At 40.4% G+C, this 14680-nt stretch overlaps 1 long non-coding RNA gene across 1 annotated transcript; it reads right to left on the bottom strand.

Moving 5' to 3' along the window:
- Window positions 1–242: 242 nt before the first annotated feature.
- On the bottom strand, window positions 243–1127 carry LOC134419950 (uncharacterized). Its single transcript, XR_010028199.1, has 3 exons — window positions 1089–1127; window positions 490–531; window positions 243–364 (listed from the first exon to the last, which is right to left on the bottom strand). It is a non-coding gene; the product is annotated as an uncharacterized LOC134419950 (long non-coding RNA).
- Between the last annotated feature and the right edge of the window lie 13553 nt (window positions 1128–14680).

Here is a 14680-nt window from a genome sequence, read left to right as displayed (position 1 = left end):
ATCAGTTAAATTTGTAATAGTATTGATAGCAGAAAGGATCAACAAGTGTTGAATACTAACCAATATTTTGCCCAAAGAGTGAAAGATATGATGAGGGTTTGTGAATGGGATTGAATTCTTATCCTAACATTCCTTGGGTCTGTTCTTTCAAGGGTATCTTGGCAAACACATGGTAGAGGAATTGAGATCTTTTCTCCTTTATATCTTTAGAGTATGCAGCCGGTACCTACCTCGTGCTCCTCTCAGCACTGCAGATTGCCACTTGTTCCACACGTGCAGCAGCACCCTCCTGTCCTGCTCCCTGCTGAGGGGAGGAGCAGCTCCAGCCCAGGTGCAGAGCAAAGCTGCCTCTTGCTTCTCAGTGCTTTTGTTCAGGCAACACCAGGAGACAGGATGAAGTAGAAACATAGAAAAGAGAATAAAGCTAGCATCACAGGCCAGTTGTTAGCATTAGCACCTCCAAGGTTTGATTTAATTTTGCATACTTACAGATATTACTTCTGCATCATCTGAGGTTATACTTCACAACATCTGCAACCATAAAAAACGCGTAGATAGAATAAGAGGGAATCTTTGAGTTAAATCATGCAAAAATGAAGGAACAGGATTTTGTTTCCTCTTTATTGAATACATATATGCAGTCCTCATATAATTCTAAATTTTGGCTAAACATAAAAGAATTGAGGATAACATAATGGCTGACAGAGTTGACTGAAAATGACTGCAAACCTATAGTAAAGATCCTTGTTCCAGTGATTTTCTCCTGGTATATTTTAAATATTGCGTATGGAAACCAATGTTTTGTACACATTAACAGCTCTGCTGCATGTCAGCCCAGCCTTTGCTTGCAGCTTGGTTTTTTGAACAATGTAGTTGGACTATTGAAAGGTTCAAACTTCAGGACATTCTCAAGCTCAGCGGAATAATTTATATTACATCTGTCTTGGAGTAAAATTAGGAATTTTAAAAAAAACTAGGTGCTGCAGTATGAGGTGCCTTCTCCATCACCTGGCTCTCCTAAGCCAGGTACTTCTGCAATAAATTTGGAACACAGCCATAAGACACGACATTTATCCCAGGCAATTTACCACAACAGTCACAGAATCCCTTGCTTCTGGCTCTTGACTTCTGGACTTTGTATATTTTTGGTTTGCTGTGTCTCTGAAAACAGACCATGCCTGGAAGGGAACGCAAGACAGAAATACCTATCAGAAAGATTCAGTTTTGCATAATGTAGATAAGTTAGAACACATTCCCACTCTGCTCTGGATTTTAGAAGAAGAATGTGGGCACCAATGCTGTGGGTTGAAAGACATATTTGAAAAAATTGCTCAAGGTTTTATTACTGTGTCTCCTCTGCTCTTTTGAGTAAATCCTCTAGTTAGTTTTCATGTAAAATCACATACACAAATCAAATTTCCTGACTGTCTTGAAAGATGGAACTCCCCATGAGGAACAGATAATTGGACTTGACCATCTTTATGGGTCCCTTCCAACTTGAGATATGCTATGATTCTATGATTATAATCTCCTGGGGTCCAAAGAAAATGTGTTTGAAAAGAGTTTTGTTTGGGAGTCCTTATTGCTGGCACTATCTATACATCTTGTTAAAGAAACCCTTGTCTCTTTCCAAAACTAGAAGTGGAAATCACAATGGGAGTGAGAAAAGAGGAAGAGTAAAAAGATGTGCCAAGATTGCCACAACACACAAAAGGCAAAGCAGTTAATATCCTCCTTTGTCCAAGACTGTGTATACTGTTGACTCACAAATTCTCTCAAATTCTCCAAGGAGTATAGAAGACACAAAGAAGTGAAACTGCTGAGAGTTTCAAAGCTTACCTTTGCAACACTGCTCAGGCCCCATTATGAGAAATACTATGTAAGAACATCAGGAGCCTAAACCTTTTCCCCTCACTGGTAATACCAATTTATGAATTTAAATCTTTGTTACTTTCTTGACCCTATTCCCAGCAAGAAAATACCTAAGTATTTAAAGTTCTTCCATATAAGGACTGGATTCCTTTGAAATAAATTATATAAAAATATGAAAATAGTCTGCAGTTGAATCATACTGATTTTTTTTAATATAGGTTTATTCAGCAAATTGGCTACCAGTTGAGAGCAATGGTTTCCATACTACGATTTGTGGTGTATTCAAAACAGATGGAAGCATCTCAAAGCCTGCTTTGTCCAAAGCCAAGAACATTTTTCGGCAAGAAGTCTGAACTTGTTGCCACATAAACAAAACGAGTGATTTAACTTAGTGTCTACATATTTTGGATTGGCAAAAACTGCTGCAAAAAAGTAAAGCCAGAGAGCAGGCTCTACTAAAATAGGAAAAGACAGAGCAAGAAAAAGGGAGAGATACACACACATATGCGTGCACCACACACAAACACACCCATTCTGGCAGCTGTTAGACCTGAAGTGTTTGTGTTGCGAGATTCTAAACAAGTAACAGGGTGTTTTGGTCCATCTGGAAAATTTCTTACACTTTTTGTTCCCTGAGTCTAGGCACTCATGTCAATATTGAAGAAAGCATATTTGTATGCCTTCTGTTGGCAGTCCCCAAAAATAAAATTAGGCCTTACATTTTCTTCAGGTTTGTTTGTGATGCAGATATTCAGTAAGATGCTTTCCAAGAAACCAAATGTATCCTAAAACTTTGAAATGTAGAAAGGTTAAGAGAGTAGATAATAATCTTGACAGCTGTGTATGTGTATACTTGTGTGGAAAGGGTCAAAGATTTAATTTTGTATTAAGAGTCATGTGCTGAGTTTTTTGGCCCTGAACTTCACCTAGATGATTCTGTTGTGGAGACTATCATTGGGTATTTCCAAATCTGCAGTTTTTGTAGACATTGAAGATTTTTCCTGGAAGTGCTCATGGAAGAGGACTGAGTATGGGAGTAGACCGAGAAAGCTGTGCATAAGTCTGTCTCTGTCATTGGTGTTTTTGGTCCTTTTGGTATTGCAAAGCTGTACAGTTGTAACTCCAATTTTGTTCCCTTTTCTAGGGCAGTGTGTCTAGTTAAAGTGTACATCAGACTGTTGGGTAAAATGTCTTCTAACCTTGCTTAGTTGTTCCTCCAGTTTTTCCTACAGCAGAAGTGATGATGGTGGCATGAAATGAGAAATTATTAAGAAAAATATCAGACATGGCATCAGATATAAACCAATGCATTTTGTGAGATTTCAAAGCCTATAGGTGAACAATGCAAAATTCAAGAACAGACTGGCCAGGAAAATGAGTTCCAAAACTCATTGACAAAATAATAGATTTTTGATTTAAAAAATCTAGGACAGTTCAGGAGTGCTGTTGTTTGGTTGTACTATATTCTTAACCAGAGAACTATATTTTACTATATATCTCACAATTTGAGGACCATGGAGCATACAATGAAGCTGTTGGTACATATGTGAAAAAGCAAAATTTTTTTTCAGAGAATGAATAAATAGCTTAAGTAACCTATAAGTAATTTGGAAGCAAAACTATTCTAAAACCAGAAAAAATGAAAGTCTAAATAATTTCTCATAGCAGATATTAAACTGCCAAAATTCTGTCCATGTCAGGAAAGGTAAAGTCTAATTTGAGCATCTTAATCAGACATGAAATAGCATTTATCTGTAGTGAGAACATGGTGAAAGATTATTCAGAACTGCTTAAATCATGGTGAACTTGATTTAGTAGCCAAGACTGCCTATTAGAGAGAAAGCTCAATGCTTGCTTTTTTTTTAATAAGAAATAAGGTAATTAATGGCATCATGAGTGGTAATTGAATTTGTATTGCTGACGAGATTCTAGGGGATTGTGGCAAATGGTCTCCAGAAGAGGATCTGACAGGATCTGTTGGACCTCTGCAAGAGGCATCTGTGCGGGACAGCAGCGACAGAGGCACTATGAAAGAGGCCCAGGACTTCCTGCCGTGCATTAGGCTGGTGATGGACACATGCCCAAGCAGCATTTTGATTTGTAGCAGTCAGATGCAGTTGCACATCCAATTATTCACAGCCTTGGATTTCCTTCAGAATTAAGTCTAGATATGCAACAGAGAAAAGCTTCATTTTAGTCTGGACAAACACCTGATTTGGACAGATGGGAAGTGATATGCTGAGATGCACAGAGAGTGCCATTGCTCTGCATTTTAGATAGCTTATAAGAAGCAGAAATTGGAAGAAATAAAGCAGTTACGTGGGCAAGAAAATCTTCTAACTAAGAAAACTTCTGTCTGAGAAAAACATAAATGGAGCATGTATCTGGCACACCACCAAGAATATATTTTTTTTCTCACAATTATCAACACATCTTTTCAGGACCATTTTTGATTGTTATACATAGCAAATTTTGAGCCTAGCTATCTTCATGGTTTTCTTCTACAAATGAGATGCATTTTCTGTGGAAGGGGGTGTAGAAATGTAGTCATGACTGTCCCACAAGTCTTTCATTATCTCATACATCTAGGGCCAAGTAGATCAGGAAAACACTGCAGAGGATAAATTCAGACTGTGGGGTACAGCTTGAATTAGAGATTTTTTGACTTCATGTGACTCCTTTTATCTGGCATTTTATTCGCAAAAAAGAGGCCATTTTTTTCTTTTGTGTAGCTCTGTTAAAGTCAGTGAGCTCAGAAATATGGATTTGTGTGACTATCCACTTTATTGAAATGCCCCTAGATGACTAGAAAGAAATCTTTGAATGTCATGGAATAAAAAGAAGCTATAAAGATTCCTGGGATTTTTTATTTGATTTGTAAAAAACATTTATCAAACATGCATTTGTAGAAAACATTGTGTCTTTCTCAGTAATCTATTTTCTTCTAGAATATAACTTAATGAAACCTATACCAATAGATTATCAAGCACAATGGCAATTCAATGTGATTTAGTGAAGGAGGTAACATTTCAAGTTCATAACAAACAGTTAAGGAAGCAGCACAGGAGCCCTAAACTCATATGTAAAAACTAATGTGAAGGGGGTTTTATACCTTAATTCTGGATCAGTCACAATAAAACACAAAATGTATCTTTAGAAGGACTGGTAACTTCATTTTACTGAGATCTGTTATTTTATTAGATATTAGCACAAAATTTTACTAAAATTTGCAGATCATTTAATGAACTTGAAGGTAATAAATTCTTCAGAATACACCAGAGCTTTGAAGGGTTAGGCCAGCATTTTCTACAAAGAGGAGATGGGAAGGAATAAGGATATATAACTTTTCTCCTCATCCTTGTATTTTTGATGTTCAAAATTATACTTTTGAAGTAGTTGCATATGAAGCCTGCATATGAAGACTTGTGATTTTAAGCTACATTCCATTTATATTAGGTGCTCTGTTTGTAGATTTCTGACATATCTAATTTTAAAAGTGCTTTACTAATACTATATTTAAAATTAAAACCAAAACCAGAAGCCTTTTAAGGATTCTTTTACTTTGTGCTCCTTGTTGGATTTTTGTGGTTAGAGAACCACATTTTTGTTTCAAATCCAACAGCTCTGTTATGAGAACAAAACCTAATGATGAGGGAAAACCTTGTTGAGAGATGATTCCTAGTGTATATCAAATGGAAGAACAATTACTTATAGTGAAAAATGGCTTGACTGATTCTGGGCTTTAGCTTTATATGCTAAATAAAACTGAGAATTTGCAAGCCAGAATAAGCTAAACTGTAATAACAGTAAGGATTTTAACACTGCATAATTAGCAAAGTATTTAATTTCAAATGGTTTAACTCTGTGTAGGTAGACAATGCTCACAAATTTCTTTTGTTTAATCTCAACACAGATCTCAAAGATGTGTCCGAGGTCCCTGAAGAGCAGTAAAACTAGAGTCTAAGATTCCAACCATAGTGAAAGGTGGAGACAGTGAATCAGATTATTAGCTACTAAGACTTGGCACCTTGTGGTTTTCCTTACATTGGTGTCTTTAGGAATAAAGAGTAATGATTTTGAAAGCAACCACTTACTGGTCATTAAAAATTGTGATTCTCAAGCAGAACTGGCCCAGTGCTTCTCAGCAATGTAGAAGAACATGAATTTTGCTGTCTCAGGGGAGGGCCCTGCCACAGGAAACATAGGGACAGGTGTCCAGGAAGTCTGCTATAGGGAAAGACCATGGAAAGTAGGGATTGCTGCTCCCACTGCCACGGGAAGGATGGACAGACAGCTGCTGTTTGTGAGGGCCCCTCCTCACCACAGAATGAGCTTTTGCCAAACCAACACTGGTTTGGAAGCAGCCAGACTGGTTTTCCACACCTTAGGTGTGGGTTAAAGGAAGCAACCAGGCCAAGGTTACTGATAACAACCCAGATTTTGCAGTCCTAGAAAACTTTCTGCTGTACCTGAGCCTGCAGTAAGACACTATTGATCTTTTGCCTTTGGATTCTGGATGTATTATTTGAAGAGAATCTGTAGTTGATTATGTAGTTGACATCCAAGAATTTCTGCTTCTTACTTCAAATCTGAAATGCTGTCTGTCTCAGTGGTCTGGATAAGTAATTTTTTTATTGTTCTGCACCTTTTTCTGGTCTCATAACATGCCAGTCACTCACAGGACTGTGGTTAGGATTTGCCAAAGTCAGTAAAGGATTTTAAAAATAAAGAAATAAAGTCAAGTATAATGTCAGAGTGTACCTGGTAGAGATGGGTTTTGTATTCAGCAAAGAGCAGCTCTTCAGAGATAGAAAGACCCTACCAGCTGAAATGGTATCATTACACCATTGCAGACAATCTCTGGCAATGGAAAATTCTCAAAGAAGGGTTTCTCCTCATCTTGTCTAAGATTTATGTTGAACACTTGGACCTCCAGGCCAGAGGATGCATGTTGCACAGGGAGAGGACAGTTCTGAGGACAGTTATAAGAAGTTATGCTAACACCAGATGGCCTGAAAGAGTAACTTTATGTAAGAGAATTGAGTATTCTGCTTTAAACAGCCATAACTCTTGCTGGAAAACTAGGAGAGTAAGATATAAGATATACAGAATCCTTCTTTCTTCAAAAATTCCTTCCTCCTGTGTGCTCAGTTTGCATATCACATTTGCTTGGAGAGAGAGAAGTCACAAAAATCACAGAAATCACAGAATATCCTGAGTTGGAAGGGCCCCACAGGGATCACTGAGTCCAACTGTTCAGTGAATGGCCCATATGAGGATCAAACCCATGACCTTGGGGTTATTAGCACCATGCCCTATCCAACTGTGAAGTTTATTGTCCAAATGTACATTGAAATATGCCATTTTCAAATGCTCAAAATTATGTCCCTTCCTGAAAGTGTATCTACTGTACTTTACCAAACACATATTTCAAACACAGATTGCAAAACTGTACTTTTAACTAACTGAGATTTCTAGATGAATAAAAAGAGCTCAGCTGAGTCTTCAAAGATATCCAGGATTCTTAACAGTAATAACTGCTAATTGAAAAATACCCTCTCTTGATTATTTTTCTGGTCTAGAAGGTTAACTCCAACAAATACCTGTTTTGCTTTTAGACCTTTAGCATGAATAAGTTAGATGACTTAATTGTGATATTTCAACTCAGCCCAAGCTTGAGAAGTCTTGATTTTCTTTCCATATCATATGTTCCCTCCTCTAAAGAAATTACAAAAGGAAGTAGCATCAGATGATCAATGCATATTCTTTGAATCTTAGTGGGTCTTATAGGAAATTGTAGGACAGTGTGTGGCAAGCACCAAATCACTTATCAAATAAAGCTTTCCAGCAGGTAAATGGAAACTATTTTGTTGGGCAGAGAAGCATGCCATGCAAACGCATTATGAACTGCAGATTTTCATAACTGAGACTCTTACCTTCTGACACTTTAGAGGTAAGCCTGGTTGGCTATACTGTCTGTTGGCCTTGGTGGTCCATAGTATAATTTTGTAGACACAAAGTTTGCACCATCTCAGAAAATGGGTCCTTTTTATTAACTAAGTTTCTAAACACCAGGGCTCAGAAGAGAACCCCAGGACAAAGGGAGTCACCCTCTGTTCAAGGAGAGATGATATCATTTGGAAGTCATTTGCTCAGGGAAGAAATAGGAAGGAGAAAACATCTGTTGACTGTTGGGAGGCTTGCCAAGCAAAACAGGAGTTGCGGTTGATAGTTAGGACATGCTAACAAAACCAAGGAAAGTAATAATTGTGTATAGAAGCATACAGGATACATACTACACATAGTTTTCAAAAGATGACCTTCAAACTAACACAGCTGGAATTCTTCTGAAGGATGGTTATCTATCTTTGCTTTGCATGAAGAAAGTAGATGAAAACTAAACCATTTTTACTTAAAATATTTTGTGCAGAAAAGAAAATTCACTTTGTCAGCTGTTTCTCAGCCTTCCAGATGGTTTGAAAGACATACTTGCACTGGAGCTAAGGGAAAAAAAAACAACTGTGAGACAGAAAAAAATGTACTCTTGTATTTCAGATACTGCACAATCACAGAGTAGCCAGGTTTGGAAGGGACTCTGAAGATCAAGTCCAATCCCTCTGCCACGGAGAGTCACCTAGGGCAGGTGACACAGGAATGTGTCCAGGTGGGTTTTGTCTCTCCAGATGGCGAGACTCCACAACCTCCCTCGGCAGCCTGTTCCAGTGCTCTGCCACCCTCAATATAAAGAAGGGCTAGTTTTAGTATTTGGGTAGATCTTTGGGTGACCCATTCCTTCACCCTGTTGTCCCACTCTTTTATGGGCAATTACCACAGAAGAAACAATGTGACAATTACTCTTAGATGATAGTTAAACGAAGATAATTTAAAATAAAGACAGTGCCAAATGTTCTCATTCTTTTTCCCTTTCCTTTTTCCCCCAGAATATTACTGAGAGTATGCTAATGATTATTTTCTCTTAAAAAAATCCTCAGCTCACAATATATTGAGGCGGGGAAAAATAATTAGCATGAAATGTAAGTACTAAAATTAATTAAACAGATTGGACAAAATTCCCCTGTGCTGGGTAATATAACAATGGAACCTTATTCATAGGATATGGGTAGCTGCTCATCTCTTTAGTCGTGTCTGTCTGGACATCTCATCAGGAGTAAACTCTTGCTTTATTTCAACACTTCACCTGTGGTCTCTGATGGTATCAGGAAATGCTGAAACACAAGAAAATTGAAGGCAACAGTGTGTTAAGAAGACTAACATGTAAGTTTAAGAATTTATCATAGACTGGGTCTCCAAAAGCTGGGACAAGTCTCCCGTAACTTTCCATGGTATCTTAAAAATAAAGATAGTGAACAAAAGGAAATTAAATATCATTTCCCCTGAGCTTTAATACTGTTAAGATTTATTAAATACCATCAAGAGCTGAGAAGTATGGCTGTAGTTCCTTGATGGTATTCCTTAATTTCTGTATCCTCTAGAGCTCTCTAGTATTGGTAATGCTGAAGTATGTATAAGAATAAAACTCCCTAAGTAACTGAAAAGAATTTTGATGAGTAAAGTCTTCCTACTTTCAATTCAGAGGTCTTCTGAAGGTCTTCACTCTTTTATGTAGAAGACATAAATATACTTTTAATGGACCTACTGCTACTTAATGTCTTCTGAAAGTTGTGGCCAAATAGAAAATTTAGGCAAAGTCCACATTTTCTAAAACTCCAGGGACTCTGACTATTTTAATTTCAGAATTTTTCTTCCATCCTGGTAAAGGGCTATGTAGATCTTGTACATATCAGGGCCCATGGAGGACCTAATTATGTCCTCAGCTTTACTCAAGGTGATTGCCAAAACCAGGTGTTCTAAAAGAATATTGCCCACAGAAATATATGGACAGGCTGGGAACTGCCTCAAAGAGGCTCCAAGTGTGAGATCAAAGGGACAATGTGGGGATTGAGGCCAGTAAGCATTACAGGGATGAAAGTGGATCGAAGATTCTCTCTTGCAGAAGAGAAATGAGCGTCCTGAAAACAAGGAGCCAGGGAAAAAATGAATCCCAGGTTGGACAGAGATCCAAGACTGATTATATGATTCTCTGGATTTTGAGGAATGACTGTGAACTCTTTTTTACCCCTGAGAAAGGTATGAACTTGAATCACCCCAAGTAATTTGAGCAGCCTACCTTTTCCACTCAGTAGCAATTTGAAGGGTTTTTTCTTTGAGGAAAAACTCATAACTTATATGGTGTATCTCTAAACATATATGATTTTAAATAACTGTTGAGTTTTACTATTGTTATTTTCATTTCTTCAGGATGAAGCTCTTACCAAATGGTTTGCTTGCAAAATTTGTCATTAAGCATAGTAGAATAAATAGCTATGGATAGGCGACCTTTGTGGTGTTTTGGGTTTGCAGATCCTCTAAAACTTCATTTCATAATTCTTTGAACTGATGAAATATGCCAAGTCTTTCCCCCCAGTTTAATTTTCTTGCTCTGCCAGTGTATTTGTAACTAGGTGGAATCATGTGTTATTTAAATAATGATTCCTGTCTGAAAGTAATTTCTGCCCTGTTTGTGGAAGAACTGTTCATGCAAAAACAAAACCTGTGGCAGCTTAGGATTTCTATTTGAAATCCTGAATGGAATAAAATGACTGGAAATAAAGCCTCAAAATATTGTGTGTTGTAATTCCTTGTTCTGTTTTAAACATAGAACTCTGAGTTATTAAAGGGTCCAAGTTCTGGCACAAATAGTTTTCTCATTCCTTTTAATAATTGCCTGTGTTAACCAGACATGGTGACAACAAACTTTGATCCTTACAGTGGTATTCATAAATCTCCAGGCTGCATCCAGTCAAACTGTTTCAGGACTGGTGAAAATAAGTTGGTGCTTGCTATTTATATATGGATCTGGTATAAGAATACAAAAATATGAATGCATTTTGTGTTGTCTCTTGTGAAGGAAATTTGGAGTGCTAAACCCTGGAAGATTAATATTGTGGTTGCCTTCTTATCAACAGTACATTAGAAAGCACCAATACTTTTTCAATAATGAGAACAGAATATGTCAAATAGTATGCAATCCCTGGTGCCAACATGCTTTATGTAAATATTTGCAGTAAACTATTTCTTCATAATAGATTGTATATCATATACATATATAAATATAAACATGCATATATCAGAATGCTGGAAAAAAATCACATTCATATAAACTTCCCTAATTTTTCCTGGGACTTTTTTTTCTTCCTTCCCATCTGGGTTTATAACTATATCTGAAGTATTATCAAAGTAATAAAGGAAATGGCTAAAATTCCACTAAAGGAAGGTAAATATTATTTTTAAACATTAAATTAGAGTAGATCTAATCCAGCCTGCGAAGTTATGGATTCAATGCTCTCCACAGCACTACCTCAATTCCCAGAAAGAATGATTGTAAGCTGAAATATAATATTCTGCCAGGAAATCACTAGTTCCGAGTTATTAGATTCCAGCCCTGGTTGAGACTGAGCAAGGAGACAGCACAGGAAGTACTCAGAGTTCTTTGTAAGTGTGGCTTAACATTTTTTAAATAGTATACTTTCAAAGGTAGTGGAGGTGATGGACTGCAGCAACTAAACTGCAGGTGCAAAGAGACCCTCCTGTAAACTGTGATTATTTCTTCCCTTCCTGTTGAAAATGTGAGCACAAGTACTTAATTTTGTTCTCTAATGTTTGGAATTGAAGTATTTATATTTCTTGCAGTTTGAAATAACTATATCTATTTTTGCATGAATCTCTGTGTGTGGGATCCAGAATATGTTCTCTTTCAGCAGAGCCCACAAAATTTCAATCTTCACTAAACAACTTCAGCCTAAATCAGAAACATGGCCCAAAAAGCCTCTAAGGTTACAAGTGTGTGAATTCACACAGTAAATTGAGATGGAAAATATTTTCAAAAATGCAAATTAATCAAAAATACACATTTCTGTGATTTCCTTTCCTTTTTGTCATCAGTATTCTGTTCATGGGGTCCAATAACATTTTACCATCAACAGGGAAAATGGTAAAACAGTGACACAGATCTAGTCCTACTTCTATAGAAGAAGAATATATTTCTGACTAGTGTCTACATTTTTTCACTGGAATCTTCATAAAAAAATTCAGATTTAGTGAAGGAAAAATACTTTGCAGAAATTCTAATTTCTGTGAATGCTCATTTCAGAAAAACACGGAGAAAAACCCACAGCTACAGTTTTCTTGTTGATCTACTGAATTTTTTATAAGAACAGCTGGATAAACTTTTTTCTTAAGTTAATATTATGATATTAGAGGTATGAGATGCATCTCTGATGTAATCTTCATTAAATAATCATGTTGTTTTCCTCAGTAATAAAATTCATGCTAAAATATTTGGGCTTGCCAGTCAAAGCAACAGAAAATAAAATAAGGAGCCTACAGAAAAACACAGGACTGTTTCATTTTTGTTGGATCTTGTGGAAGGACATTACTTCTAAAATTGCAGCTCTGCTACCTCATCTGTCAGGTTAATTTCAGCAATGTTTTCCATTTCCTTCTGTTGAAAACCATTAAAATGATGGTGTTTAATATGAGGCTGCATTTTAGTGTACTGTTTATTTAAGACAATTGATGCAATGAAAGAATTTGGTTCTCTTTTTCAAAAGGTCCAGGATTTTCACTACCCAGATAGTGAAAATTTAGCCTTCCTAAAGTGACCTGTTAGATAGTAGATTTTGATTAATGTCATAAATATTCTTTAGGTTCATTAATGTCATAGTCTTGTAAATATCCTTGTTCTTAAAACAGGTTGAAGGTTGTAGGCTGTTTATTTTCCCTCTATACTCATTTAACACAGGATACTGCCCACCTACTATCTCCACCTCACTGAAATGGACAGATTCTTATAAACAAGAATTTATTTACCATAAGCATTCCGCTTGTCTGGTCCCTTTATCAAGGTTAAGAAAACACGAAAACATCAAAACAAGGGGGGCTGCCCGATCCCGAGCGCTGGCAGTGGCCCCGGGTGGCTTGCGGGACCGAGGGCAGGGAGAAGCCAGCGTCCCTCTGGCAGCCAGGGACGGGCAGCAGCCGCCCTGCCAGCCCGCACTCGGCTAGGCCCGCTTAGGGCCAAATGCGGTGTCTTGTGTTCCCGCAGGCTGCTTTCTGGTACGGAAGAAGCAGAAGACCTAGAAGATCTGATTGCTTGAATATTTTTACTGCTTGAATGTCATGTTTTGAGGCCGATGCACTCACCTGCCAGGTAAGAGAGCAGAGAGAGCCCGGCCGCTGCAGCCGCGGGGCTGAGGGGCCTCCCCCGCGGTACTGCTGAGCGGGCAGAAGGCCGTCCGTGCGCATAGGTGCGCCCAAAAATTTTTTAACACTGCAGTGGCATTCTCACCCCTTACTGATAACAGCTGTACCCTTTAATTTGAAAAGAAAAACACGTATTTTATCCCGTAGGTCCGGGTAGTGTTTGTTTGCCAACTCCCTGGCTGACCCGTGCCGCGCATTCCCACCCGGGTCCCGGCTCTCGTTGCCCCGGACCCTCTGCGGAGCCGCAGCTCCGAACCCGCCTCCGGGGGCGCAGCCGCGGCGGGACAGCAGAGGGCGCCCGCGCAGCGCCCGCCGAGGGGCTCCTCGGCCTCCATGTCCTGGGAACCGCACAGCCCATACCGGCCCTGCAATACCCGCTGCCCCCTGTTATGAGAACCCCACAGCCCGTACCGGCCCTGCAATACCCGCCGCCCCCTGTTATGAGAACCTCACAGCCCATACCGGCCCTGGAATCCCCGCTGCCCCACGTCCTGGGAGCCCCACAGCCCGTACCGGCCCTGCAATACCCGCTGTCCCCTGTCATGAGAACCCCACAGCCCGTACCGGCCCTGCAATACCCGCTGCCCCCTGTTATGAGAACCCCACAGCCCGTACCGGCCCTGCAATACCCGCCGCCCCCTGTTATGAGAACCTCACAGCCCATACCGGCCCTGGAATCCCCGCTGCCCCACGTCCTGGGAACCTCACAGCCCATACCGGCCCTGCAATACCCGCTGCCTCCTGTCATGAGAACCCCACAGCCCGTACCGGCCCTGCAATACCCGCTGCCCCCTGTCATGAGAACCCCACAGTCCGTACCGGCCCTGGAATCCCCGCTGCCCTCTGTCCTGGGAGCCCCACAGCCCGTACCGGCCCTGCAATACCCGCTGTCCCCTGTCATGAGAACCCCACAGCCCGTACCGGCCCTGGAATCCCCGCTGTCCCCTGTCATGAGAACCCCACAGCCCGTACCGGCCCTGGAATCCCCGCTGTCCCCTGTCCTGGGAGCCCCACAGCCCGTACCGGCCCTGGAATCCCCGCTGCCCCCTGTCCTGGGAGCCCCACAGCCCGTACCGGCCCTGCAATCCCCGCTGCCTCCTGTCATGAGAACCCCACAGCCCATACCGGCCCTGGAATCCCCGCTGCCCTCTGTCCTGGGAGCCCCACAGCCCGTACCGGCCCTGCAATACCCGCTGCCCCCTGTCATGAGAACCCCACAGCCCGTACCGGCCCTGGAATCCCCGCTGCCCCCTGTCCTGGGAGCCCCACAGCCCGTACCGGCCCTGGAATCCCCGCTGCTCCACAGCCTCCGCCCCGGGCGCGGGAGGTACCGCTTGCACGGGCACCGCTTGCTCGGGCGGCTCAGGGGGATGTTCAGACATTCCGCCTGTGGAAACCCCCCAGGGGTGGCTCTCGGCTCAGGTACCTCGCAGAGGGCTACACAAAGTAGCCCGATCACCTCTCCTCTCGCTGCCCGGCCAGGTAT

The sequence above is a fragment of the Melospiza melodia genome, chromosome 6 (assembly GCF_035770615.1).
Source record: "Melospiza melodia melodia isolate bMelMel2 chromosome 6, bMelMel2.pri, whole genome shotgun sequence".
NCBI lineage: Eukaryota > Metazoa > Chordata > Aves > Passeriformes > Passerellidae > Melospiza > Melospiza melodia.
The sequence above is the reverse complement of the archived record's forward strand: the minus strand, read 5'-3'. Positions and strand labels throughout refer to the sequence as shown.